Source organism: Protopterus annectens, chromosome 3.part0 (assembly GCF_019279795.1).
Source record: "Protopterus annectens isolate FY-2018-M chromosome 3.part0, PAN1.0, whole genome shotgun sequence".
NCBI classification, from domain to species: domain Eukaryota; kingdom Metazoa; phylum Chordata; order Ceratodontiformes; family Protopteridae; genus Protopterus; species Protopterus annectens.
Window position 1 is genome coordinate 1,474,790,221 of NC_056731.1, and position 14,491 is coordinate 1,474,804,711.

Here is a 14,491-nt window from a genome sequence, read left to right on the forward strand (position 1 = left end):
CTTTTGGTTGAGATGACAACTTGACAGACTTGAGAATCCCAAAAACATAGTGAGGCTATCTTGTGAAAGCCTAGCTGATGCTTCTGTGCAGAATGAGTATGACTCCCACCTCCAGAATTCCTGTCATATAGCTTGTGAGCTCAAAAGCATAATAGTTGAGAACGAATTGCAGCCAAAAGCTGGGGGAATGTTTCCATGACAGTAATCTTGTGATCTGCTGGTGAACACAGATGGTGAGCAAAACCAATGAGTTAAAAAATGCCTTCAAGTAATACTAGTATGGCCATCTCTGGATTTTTCTGATACTAACTAACAAGACATAAAAGCAACAACTGCAAAAGCCCCCAGAGTAAGGGTTCAGATGTATGAGGCATTTGATGTGGCCATAGACAATAATTTTCATATGAGTGAGGGAGGCAGGAAATTGTCTACAGTCTTTTCAGCTGGCTGGAGAAATGTTGACCTTAGCTGTCAACATTTTTGAAAGGCAAGTGGAGTCCTTATTTTATAAGTCATTGATGAACAGTTGCTTGTGTCAGATTTAGTTTAGATCAGAGCTCATATCACTAACATTTAGGCACAGAAGAATCATTCTTTGTACAGTGTTAGGGCATTTCCTCTTTCCCACTGTCATGGGTTGCATAACCTAAACATTATAAACTCATAAACCTTGTAGACATGAACCTTTCTGAAGTGGCAGAATGGAAGAAATAGATGATATAGCTGTGGATATTAAACATTTCCACCATGGTTATGCTAGTGGAGTGGATGAGCTCTGGCCTTAAATGCAGACGGCACTGGACAACTATCAGGGAGTCATGATTAACATACTATTCAGTGTTATTTGGAAGATGGACTTGTACCTCTGCATTGGCAAAATGGGGGAAAAAATCCCATTTTCAAAATGGGCACAAGAGGATGTGTTCCATTTAAGCAGAGCACACACGACTTCTACTGCCTGGGAAAATGTGCCAAAGCTCCAGAAAGATTACTTTACTCAGTAGTCAAGTCGAGTATTACCGATTCTGTCCTGGATGTAGATCTTTAAGCCACCTCTTTGTAAGTGCACAAATATTGGTGGGAAAATAGAAGCTTATAAATACTGTCAACAGCTGCTTTGTTGACATGGGAAATGCATATGATCATGTAACCCAGAATGTCACGTGGGAAGTGCTGCAAAAAATAGGTTCCTACTACCAGTACTGTGTGCATTTGTTCCCTGTATTTGAGGGGATGGAGTTTTTCTACATTCTGAGCTTGAGTTGAATACATTCGGCAAAGGTACAGAACTCTACTAGGGGTGCATCTTACCTACTGTTTTGTCTGTGATTTCATGGGCAAGATATCAAGGGAAAGCCTAGGCCTGGAGATCATCCAATCTGAGGATGTAACAGTGATATATTTGCTTGTCTGCAGATTATGTTGTTATGTTAACCTCAAGTGATTTTGTATGCCAGCATGTTCCAGAGCTGATTGTGAGAAGGGTGTGATCAAAATCAGTACCTCCACATTGGGGATCATTGTTTTCCTTTGGGAAATTATGTCTTGCCCTCTGTGGGTCATGAGGATCAACTATCTCAGATTGAGCACTGTAAGTATCTTGGGCTATTTTTTTATGACAAAAGTTAAGAGGGATTGAGACATTCACTAGGGGGTGGATACAAGGGCAGCTCTACTGTAGACTTTGTGTCAGACAGTGGTGGTGAAATAACAGCTGACTCAAAGGACAGTGATATAATTTAATCAATCATTCTGTGTTCTCACCCTTGCCTATTGTCAACATCTCTGGATAGTAGCTCAAAGGATCAAGTCATGAATATAAGTGGCAGACATGGGGATCCTGTGCAGGGCAGCTTGATTTTTTCACCATGGCAAAGCAAGAAGCTTAGTAAACTAGTCAGTTCTTAAAGAGTACAGCCACTACTCAGATGTGATGAGAAAAGTCTTCTCTAGTTGTTTGGGCACCTTCTGTGGATGTTCTTTGAGCACCTCCCAGTACCAAGTGCCACCCACTGGATGGACATTTATGGGGAACGCAGGGAGTTACTGGGGATAAGTAGTTTGGACTATGCTGGACAACTTGTTCACATTGTAAGAAAAGTGGTTCAGAAATAAATGACTGCATGGATGATTTCAGACAGGAATGTTAACTAACCACATTTTATCACTGCATAATGCCACCCACTGCATTCTAAGTCCTTTTGTCCTAAAAGAAAGGCTCTCCCTTTGAGTCATATTGACTATTACTTATAAACATTTCAACACACACTGAGCAGTATATAATTGCATCTTTATTTTTATCTGCTTCTTAGTGGGGTTTTTTTGTCACTTCTTTTCTAATATTCTAGCTATATCTTCCCCTTTTACACATATCCGTGTCATTTAGTCTGCTCTTAATTTTATGTTTTATATTTTGTGTTGGCCATTCTTCAATGTAGATATGATAAAACTGATTATGAGATCAGTTTATGTATATATTTGCATATATTACATTTTGTCTGCAAACAGAACACCATGTTGTATTTGTATATATTTTGTTTACTATCCTGTCTTTGTCCCTATGAGTTAATTTAGAGTTATTACATCAGGACTCAAGTAAAAATGTAAGTTGCCATTTGTATATTCCAGGATGGCAAATGAAAATAAATAAATAAGAAACTTAGAAAGTAAATAAATAAAGCAATAACTGTTCTCTTTTCTAGACTTATTTCCCCTAGACTGTAACCATTCCATAATAACAATAAAGTACAGTTCAAGCAAAAATAAAAGGAGTAATAGAGTTTGTGAGCAAATCGAAACCTACTCAAGTGAGATGAATCCCAGCCTTCATAAACCATCTTTTCTTCTTTTTTATTGCAGACATATACATGATCACAGTAGCAGCAACTGACAATGCAACATACTTAAATCTGGCAGTAGTATTCTTCACCAGCGTGCTGATTGCTGACCCTGGTTCAACCTTGGTTCATTTTTCTTTAAGAATAAAACAAAATATCCGGTATGAATTAAAGGGATTCATTCTGAAATAAACAAAATATCTATTTTCAACATACAATATGCATGCGCCATTGTACTAATTGCATTACATGACCTATGAGAATGATTACTCTGAGTTGTAGACAAGGCTTAATTTCATAATTAGTAAGACAATAATAAAGATAATAAATCACAGCATTTCAATCTGTTCTTAGACACCCAATGTACGAAAACTCTTTGCATTGAGGAATACTAACAGGTATGGCTGATTTTCATCCACTGTCCAATGACTAATGTCTAATTCATAACAGACACGGTCATACATGATTTTCCAGATGTGCTTGCAATTGTTATCTTGAAGAAACAAATCTAAATTGGTACATCTTAAAATCTGTAAGATAATAAATAAAGACCAGTGGACTAATGACCTTGTACCATTCGCAAATGGCCTAGACTTAAATAAATTCAAGACTCTGGCTGTTATAATGCAGTAAAGAGAAAATAATTATCGTAATAATGCTGATAATTGTATGGGATTAGTTAACTTTTTTATGTGTGCTTCCTCCCTTCATGCTTAAGTAACATCAGTCATAGCATGCCAGATTTCCAAAAATCCTTTGCATCCTCTAAGGCTCACAGTGTCACAATGGAGAAAACCACTGAAAGAACAGGGTTATCATCCATCAGCCATAACAGAGTTTGTGCACCTGTAGATATTGCTCATCCTTTTTTCTTTGAGGAGGTCAGAAAATGCCTCAGGCCAATAGCATGAGGATCTGATTAATGCCCTCCCATGACTGGTGCCATCTGTGTTATAGGATTGGACACTATTTGTCCCACGGCACAGGAGCCAATCAACAGCCACACATCCTTTCTATGTATTATATAAGGATATTACTATATAGTCCTCTAACCCTGCTCTCTGCTGGCACTCAATTCACTGTGAAGGCTTACCATACTTTTCCCATGCAAACAGATGCTGCAAGGGCTACTATCACTGGCTTGGTAATGCCAAGATTACATGCCTGATGTTTGATAATTTCCATCACCTGCAACCTTCTGCTTGTTGGTGACAGATGCAGTCAATCAGAACCACCACTTCCTTCTTCCAGAGTGAGTAAGTAGTCACTGGTTGCTCACTCATACCCACCTTACCTGTCACTTAAACAAGTATAATGTTTGGAGGAATGGGGGATGCAGAAGCCACCAGCAAAGCTACATTTCTGCCATTATGGCACTTAAACAATTATGGGGATTGTGGTAGGGGAAAAACTAGCAGCCACTGAAACAAATAGGTGGAATTTGGGGTGGGGTGTAGCTCTAAACACCAGGGATATTGCACTTGTGTCATAATGGCACTTAAACAAGTATGGGGATTAGGGGTGGGGAGAGCCCCTAGCAACCAGAGCTATTCTTAGCTGACACATTTATTATGTGGACAGCTAAGAATAGATGTAAACACCACACTATGATGCAATGTATTCCCCAGAGCTGAGTATTGTCAGCATCTACCATAACCTGTATATTAACTGCGTACACCACAGAAATAGGCCTAGCACATGTATAAAGAGGAGTTACAAATGTGGGAGCAGAGTGTGACATACATAATACCCTTGCGTAAGGCACTCCTGCCTGACACATTTATTATGTGGACAGCTAAGAACAGATGTAAACACCACACTATGATGCAATGTATTCCCCAGAGCTGGGTATTGTCAGCATCTACCATAAGAGTAGCAATAGGTATAGTCACAAATAAATGAGTGATCTTAGATTGGAAGGGGCCTAGCTGTACTTTTTTGAGAGAATTGCATTTGATTGGCACCTGGTAAAGGGGGGCCTGGTCTAGGGCTTTAAATAGGCATCCTCATTTGTCCATCTGAATTTTGTTAGAGTTTTTTTTTTTTCTGGTTTCAGCTCCTGGTATTTAGAGCAGGTTTCTACTTGTTTAAATATCAGGCAGCACTGTGCACCACCACACAATTGTGCACCAAAACCGGACAGTTAAATTTAACATATTTTCCTTTAAAATCCAGGCAGAAATATCCATTCACTGAGCTCCTTTGTGATCGCTTCTGTAAAGCCACCTGTAGTGGCAACAGTCTTCAACCTAGCATTATGGACAGTTGGACTACCCTTGTTTCTTCTGCCAACCAGGTTTATATTAGTTTGCAGAAAGTTATTTTCAGTAAACACCTACTCATCAACACATATTCAGTAAAAATCACTTCTACGATTGGCTGAATTTTCCAAGGACAATGAAGTAGTTGGCCAACTGCACAACTTTGCCCTTTTCCCCACTATAGTGTGATCTAGGAGTTGGGATATATAGTTAGGGGGGTGTGGGGGGGTGAAGCAAGTTTTGATTTAGTTATTTGTGGGTTCCATTGTGCTTCAGGCTAATTGTTTCATTGCCCTTGGAAAATTCAGCAAATCATGGAAGTGATTTACGCTGAATACGTGTCGATGAATAGGTGTTTGCTGAAAATAACTTTTGGCGAACTAATATAGACCCCTGACAACCTTGTTGACATAGGTCTCTTGAGGCAGTGTAACAACTGCCTCATGTAAACAGACAACTTTCTACTAATAACACAGTCTAGTACAGACAGTGAGAGATGTATTTACACCAAGAATCTAGAATCCATGCTCTCTCTCACTCAAAACAGTAACACAGAGAAGGTTGTCAACTTACCCACTACATATTCACATAGTTCCACTACTCATGCACATACCACTACTCATACACATACTACACATCAAACACGTAAATCCACATACGTGGAGATTCTCTTGAAAACCTTACCGAAATGCCAGAGACCTCCTAAACACATCTGCTATGGCTAACAAAGTCTCCACAGCACCCATGACAGATAGCCACACCAGTGTGTCATCCACCAAGCCCATAAGGTGTAATACTCAAAAAACAAGTTTTCTTGTTTTTGGAGACTCAACAGTGAGACACATGGATATCCCACTCACCAGGTTAAACAAGGAGAAAGTCACAGTCTGCTGCCTGTCCAGTGCCAGGATTAACCAAATCATGCATGCACTCAGGTTTCTCAGCAACAAGTACCATTATGACTCTGTCATAGTTCATATTGGTGTGAATGACCGGAGACATGCCTCATTGGACTATATGAGGAGAGACAGGGTTGAGCTCTCTTGAGTATGTGTCCAAGGCACAGTGTCCCTTGCCTTGAGCAGCATACTATTCTCACCTAGAATGATGACACAGTATAAACAAAAAGTATTGATTTCAATAATTGCCTTAGTTTTTGGTGTCATTCCAAGGGGATTAAGTTACTGTCTGTCTGGGAAGCCATGGCCGACAAACCTCACTGCTTTATGAGAGAAAGTTTGCACCTGGCACTCCAAGGCTTTGAGCTACTGGCAAAGGCTTCTGCCTCCACATAGTGCCTTTTTTAGGCAAGGTGTTGTAAACAACATTACCAACATGAAATTAACCAATCAGAAGAAAATAAGGGTCATGCTGCTAAATGCTAGGAGATTAAACCAAAAACTGCCCTACCTGGAAGCACTTCTATCACTAGAAGATGTAGATTTCTGTGCAGTCACAGAAATTTGGCTTATGGCCACACAGAGTACCCCAAACCTGCAAGGCTACCATGCCTTTCACACCTTTAGACCACAAAATGGAGTCGTGAAAACCAAAGGAGGTGGTGTTTCAATTTTTATTAGAGATAAATTCACCTCATGTCTAATTAGACTAGACAACTCTATGGAGTTACTCCAGGTGCAGATTATGGTGTGTAAGACCCCCATTCATGTCCTAGCCAATTATAGATCCCCCTCCATGGGTCACGACATCCATGAAGCCTACTTAACCAAACTGAAGACAATCCAAATTTTAGTGAACACACTGGTTATGGGGATTTCAACTATCCCACCATCAACTGGGAAACCTACTCTAGCCCACACTCACTAACACAAAAGTTCCTTCACTTTGTGAATTCAAATGCCCTGGAGAAATTTTCCATACCCAGACAAGAGGAACAAACATTCTAGATCTGGTCCTCACCAACATGTCAAACAGGTACACTGCTGCAATCGTTGGACCCTCGGTAGTTAAAACTGACTACAAATCAGTCACCTTTGAACTGACACTAACACTAGAACTCACAAAGGGTGAAATCAGACTAAAAAAACTTCAACATGGCAAACTGTACCCTCCTAGGTGAAGGTATTAATGCATTCCAAGCCCAACCCCAAGCTGAAACTAATAACTATGCCAAGGCTTACATGAAGGCCCTGTACAATCACTTGCATAAGTGTATAAACTCAGCAGTACCAGTTAGAATCAAAGCCAGACCCACAAGTAAAATCAAGCTGCCATGGAGAACTTCCAGCATCAACAAATTCTACAATAAATGCAAAACGTTGCTGTCCAAGAAAAAAAAGACAAGGACCCAGCAATGGAAAAGCAACCTCCTCAGCCTTGACAGGCAAATAAGACAACTTGTCATATCCTCCAAGAGCTCCATCGAGAGAAACCTGGCAAGTACTGCCAAGGATCACCATAAGGCCTTTTACAGCTATGTACATAACCTAAATGGTAGGACCCAAGCATGTGCAGAACTGGTGGCCAATGATATCACACACACACTGACCTCAGGGAGATAGCGAACCTGCTAGCGGATAGGTTTGGTGAACATTTTACTCCCTTATCCCCTCCTAACTTACAACAAACCCTCCCAGAACCCCCCCCCCCACCTTACATATCTGAAGAGCAGGCTCTCAAAGCCCTGTCCAAGGCAAAGAACATGGCCTCTATGGGACCAGATGACATCCCGGGCTGTCTTCTAAACAGGCTAAAACATGAACTAGCATCACCACTAAGTACTTTTTTCAATAATAGCCTAACCATAAGCTTTGTTCCTGTGGAATGGAGAACAGCTACAATTATTCTCCTCCACAAAGGTGGCCTAGCAACAGATCTGGGGAATTACAGACCCATAAACCTGACCAGCCTAATCTGTAAGGCCATGGAACGTATCATTATAGACCTCATAAATAAAGACATAGATGACCTCCAAACCCTGGATCCTACCCAGTCTGACTTTCTGAAGGGCAGATCCTGCCTGTTAAATTTGGTGAATTTCTTTGAAAGTGTGACCAAAGTCATTGATGAGGGCAAATCTGTGCAAATAGCATACCTTGACATTGCAAAGGTTTTTGACACAATCCCACATTCAGGCATTACTAATAAACTTAGCAAACTGAATGTAAACCTATTTGTTGTAAGATGGGTTGTCAACTGGCTCACAAACCAGACACACATTATCAAAGTGGGTAACGCCACATCAACCAGCAGACCTGTTACCAGCAGGGTGCCACAGGGATCAGTGCTAGTCCCCCTACTGTTTGGTATGTACTTCTCAGACGATCAGGTCAAAACTAAAGGGTTGTGGCTGACCAAGTTTGCAAATGACTGCAAACTAGGTGTAATCACTAAATCACCAAATGATGTCAGTATACTCCAGAATGGTCTCACACAGACCAGCGACTGGTCTATTAGTCATGATCTCAAACGGAATGCAAAGAAATACAGAATCATTCCCTTTGGCACAAACAATGTCCCTTTACACTATCAAGTCAATAACAATACCCTAAGTACTCATGAAGTAGTAAGGGACCTGAGGTCACACGTTGACCTGTGTGTCAAGGCTGTAGATAGTTGTATATCATCTGTAGGTGTTGGTGCTGCAGTGCAGACCTAACTGTCCAGAATGAAGTGGTCAGTTAACCACACAGTCCACTGCATTTCACATGAGTACATTAAGCAATTTCCATGTAATGAAGTAATATAATCCAGTAACAATACTTATTTTTGTTCAAAATCTCTTCCTACAGCATAATGCTGAGAAATGTATTTGCACAGATGTTAGCAAAGTCTTAGCACATGTATGATTATACTGTGTTGTGTTGAACTCAGACTATGAGTTAGCAGTGTTCAGTAGTGTTCAATAGTGCTCCCTGCCAACCTTTGCATAAGTAAGGATCAGAGAGGAAATACTGTGATTCTGATTACATTTAGAACAGATCTGTTTTATCTCCCTTCCTCAAACTACCTGTATACAATATGCTGATGACTCAACTTTAATCTGTTCCTCCTCCTCACCTTCCCAACTTCAAGCCAGAACCCAAAAAATATTTACCTTAGTAGAAAACTGGTTCCATCAACGCTGTCTCCTCCTCAACCCTAAAAAGACTAAATTACTACTGTTTACCCCTACTCATAAATCCCCCGCCATAAACTTCACAGTCATATCTAAAAATGGCACCACAATAATTCCTGACATTACCACCAAACTTTTGGGGGTAACAATTGGTCACAATCTTAATTTCGACACCCATATCAACCTAACTATCAAATCGGTGAATAGAAAACTTGGTTCCATATATAGAATTTAACCTTTTCTCACTCCTGCAGCCAGGACTACTATTGCCCAGACTCACCTACTCTCTACTCTCCTCTATGCTTGCCCAATCTTTACAAACCTCTCCAAAAGCAATATCAATAAACTGGCCACAGCTTACAATAACATAGCCAGATTTGTCTCTGATACCCCATATCGTACCCATCACTGCAAAAACCTAAAACTTCTAATATGGCTTGAACTGCAAAGCCAGTTTCTTTTTCAGCAACTCATAATCATTCACAAGATCCTGCATCATTCCTCAAATACTCCTATAATCAGAAACCTTATTACCCCCTATCAAAATCTTGCTACCTTACGATCTGCCAACAGACTACTTGTCTCTACCCTTAAATCTAACAATAAATCTGGTGACTCTCTATTTACTAATTCGATTTGTAATAAGCTACCAAGTGAACTTACACCCCTGACTTCCACTCCACTTTTCAAAAAACAACATAAAATCTTCCTAAATCTGAATGGCTATGTCCATGCTCAAATCTTGACTGACACTGGCACCTCTTGGCTTATCACTCAAGTCTATAATTTCTGAATTCCTCCTCCTTTGGTGTTTCTCTCCTCAAACTCTTCCAAAAGCAATATCTCCCTACCCTTGTTTGTCATGTCCTATGTCCATACTATAAAAAAAAAATATATATATATATATATATATATATATATATATATATATATATATATGTATGTATACATGAGTATGTTTACAGTTTTTAATTTGAGCATTACTAGTATAAAATTTCTCTTTAATTTGCTTATTATTTTTATTCAAAATTTCTTGTATTATATTTGGAGCTTATCTCCCCGGGCCTCTGCTGAAAATGGACATATATCCAGTCGGACTTCCCTATCAACAAATGTAAAATAAAATAAAATAAAATAAATCTTAACATTTTGTTTGCATATGCTTTGTATGTTTATTTATACAGTTCCATGTTAGGGCCAAAGCTTAATTAAAAAATGAAGGGTTGTGCTTGCCTCCCCCTTTTGCATGACATTCGGTGGAGAGTAAACATCAGAAAAAAGTAAATACTTTAATCTGGTTTGCTTTCTATAGTGCATACAGGCGTAGTGGTGATGCACAGCTGTCAGTACTGAGTGGAGAACTTCCAGCTGTCAACCTAACTTTCTCTGTGTGACAATGTGTAAGCTCAGTAAACTAAATGAAAAAAGCAGAGTTGAACTAGGATTTGAGTACAGTATAAATATTATTTTACAAAGCGGTGTCAGAACATGATTATCATAATTGCTTTTCATCATGACTTTAAGAATACACAAGAATAACTATCATACATATGTTGCTGAGCCAAACTGTGTCAGTAATGGCTGCTGAAATAATCTTTTATACTTACTACATATGAGACGCGCTTAGAGGGAAATCACACATTTATTGTTTGCGCAATGCCGTGCAAGGCAAAGGCTCACCACATTTTCCAATAACACTTGAAATAGCACTTAGCATCTCATACTGCACTTACTCATTGCCAGGCCTCATGCAAATGCTGAGTACCACAGCTGATAAAACAGGAAGGTGATAGACAAATACAGAGGCAACACATTTTGTAGCAAAGACACATGAAAACAGACAGTTCAATTAATGCTGGATATGAACCACTTTCAGGATGAAAAATTAAGTTCATGGACTTGATCACTATCTCAGCACACAACAAAGGAAATCGTATTTCACACTTCAAAATCACACATTTGAAGGAACAGTGATAATCTATTCAGCCAATGTAAAATGTAGTAGGTATTATTCTCCAGCTAAGTAATAACAGAATGAAAATCCCATAAGATGACATTTACATTCAATTAGTATAAGTCTTATTTTTTTTTTTTTAGAAAGCAATGGAGAACGGAAGAGCTCTGTTGCTGTAAACTTGCTATGTTAAATGGGTTTAACATAGTGAGATAGCTTAAAAAAAAGCATCGGAGATCTTCCTTTCTCCGTTGCTTTTTTTTAAAGCTGTCTCGCTATGTTAAACAGGTTCTGAGTGTGGGTAATGCTGGATTTGCGAATGGTTGTCTTTGTTTGGCCACTTTGCTTCACCCTCGTGACCAAACCACACCAATCGTGGGTAAATCCAGCATTACCCTCACCCAGGCGTGGGTTATTTCTTAATTAATGCCCATCTTTATGGTGTGCCCTCAGTATTGATCTGTCATGTTCTTTGTCACTAACTGATGGCTCTAGGATTAAGAAGCTGTTGGAGAGGCAAAACCTGATTAAGACACAATCTTCTTTATGGTCATGAATGTGTTTGCAAATGCTTTATGCAACATTATTCAAAATCTGTTAATTAAAAGTCTTAACTGGATAAAAATTAAGATGTCATGAAACGTGTATTAGAAGTACAATGTCACAGTAAGAAATAATGTGGCATACATCTGGAATTGAACCCTTGACGTTATGATGAAAAATGAATTTTGAAACAACTGATTTATGCCCACAAAAGAAGTTGCACTTGGTTACATCCAAGTTACATCCAATAGTCAAAGAACTGTTAGAGTAACTGTTGCCATGTATTTCCTTTAGTCAGCCTATACTCTGTATTCTTATAGCGCAGCATGTTTAGGTACCTTTGCATGAGAATAACTGAACTACTATGGATGATGGCAATGGGACCCTATCATTTTAGAGAATGCAATGAATTGTGAATGCTGTTTAGTCGAATGTCATTACGCAAAATGGCAAAATACCGAAAGCACGGAATAGCAATTTTGTTTCCTAGGGACAAAAATCACTGTGCCATTTTTGGGACTTTGACATTTCCTCCACTGTGGTGCAATCTCAAAGTTGGTATATTTAAGTAGGGAGGGTGTGGGGGGTGAAGCCCCCCACTTTATTTTGTGGTTTGATTTTTTTTTAATTTTATTTTACGGATTGGGGATTTTTTTTCCCTGTGAAAAAAATCACTGATCCGTCTGTTCGACATTTTGGTTTTGCAGGGATTGTGGATTGATCATATAGCATTCACAATTTAGTGAGTTCACTTATATAATATAGACCCATGGCAACAACTGATGATGTTTTGCTTTAGGACATGAATAGCCATTCACTGCCACTCAGTATTGCGGCATGATGTCAATGTCCACACAAATGCTGACCAGAAAAAAGTGAAGGATTTCTTATGGATCATTTCTGGCCGTGTGTGCTGTGTGTGTGATTCTTTTTATGACCAGATTAAATGTGTGAAAAAGGGGTTGACCGGAAAGGGGTGAAATGGTGGTGGGGGGGGGGGGGGAGCAAGCAGATGGAAAGACACAGGGGAGAGAAATGAGGAATTTCCAGGAAGGTAGTGGAAGAGAACCATTGCTATCCACTTCTTCACAACATAAACATAGAAGTACATCCAGAATTTGCTGAATTGGGACTGTCACCACACCAACGGTGGTTGACAACTACAGAATAATGCTGTAGAGCCAACTGTACCAAATCAAGTGTGTCAAGAAGACACAAAGGTGAAGTGCAGAGGTGTATGCATGTGTCTTTATTTTTTTATGGGACAGGTTCCATTTTTTATTTTTGTTTTACTTTCAAAGAGAGAAGAATGCTGGGAAAGGGGCTTAGGAATATGAGGATCAGGTAAGTAGGTTATGTGACAAAGCAGGCATAGACATACAGGACAAACAAGACAGACAGGGATGGTGATGGGTACGAATGGTTGCGGACACCATAACTGGGGATAGATAAGGGACATCAGAAGTGCACCCATGTCAAGCCTGAAAACAGTGAGAATCTAGTCCTCACCCTCACAACTGTCATCACTATGTACTATCTCATTTTTCAGTGTCAGTATTCAACATGGCGCCATCTTGGTAATATGATGAAACACTTTTTCTGCAGTGCTGATTCAGGCATTGCAGCCCCTTTCAGTATACCCTCCACCAGCCCTGTTAGCTCTTGGAAAGTGACTAAATCACTACCTTCACTACTAATACTCCTGGGGGGTACCAGTGGACCAGCTCCCAGGGCTGAGTTACCTGATGTGGCTGGGCTAGATAGGGCAGGGATTGTGGTGGCAGTGCTTACAGCGTGGGACCCTGAAGTGCTGGTTTTCAGTGCTGCAACCTGTGGAGAAGGGTCAGTCTACCTCTCTGTGATGCATGTCATTTTTTGTAAGCAGAAATGTATGACAACAGAACATTTTTAAGCCATATAAAATACTCCCACAAAGAAAATGAGAGAGTAGGGGTGAGGTGAGACAAAAAAGAGAGAGAATTAGATCCATGCCATGTCACATGACTATATAATTTCAGAAAATACACATTTATGATTATCCATTCCATACACTTTTACCACACCCCAGTATGACGGGATGGTCTTAGTCTATTGTACCATTAATCAGTTTCACTGCCATGATATCATAAATACAACAATTTATTTCATATTGCCATACTGCATATAATTACAATAGTTATTAAGCTTACAGTAAGACTGTACGCATATGTACCCTGTGCCTATCTGAGATGATTTATCCAGTCTTGGTGCACCTCCCTGTTCACTGCAGTGTCTTCAGCAGCTGTACAGTAGAGAAGAAGAGACATGAAACATAATGAATAACAGTCTTGGCCATGTCCTGCATTCAATATAATTTAATGCTGATAGGTCAGTTATACACAACTGAGGGATGTCAGCAGTTCTAAACTCATCCTCCCATCAGGTAAGGAGGTCCTTCTTCCACCATTCCAGGCCACTATAGTGATGATGACAATTCTATCCAGTGCATGAGATGCCAGTTGCACTGGAGACAGCCTTGGCTAAACTGCTCCAAGTGTCAGTCTTATACAGAGACCCAGTATAGTTCCCCTGCAGCAGCTTACATCTGTAGGACTTCACTAGGAGTGCCACAACAATCCTGGACTCTTCAACACCTCATCACTGTGCTCTAAATTAAGCACCATCATCTCCTGCACCAGCCATGCCCACAGAAGTCAACCAGCAAGTCTAAGTTTGGAATTGGTACCAAATTACAATCTTGTGTTTAACGGCTAGTGCACAAACAGGCACAACCATGCCAACTGCATTTGTGCGATGGAAAGTAGAGAGAAGCACTGGG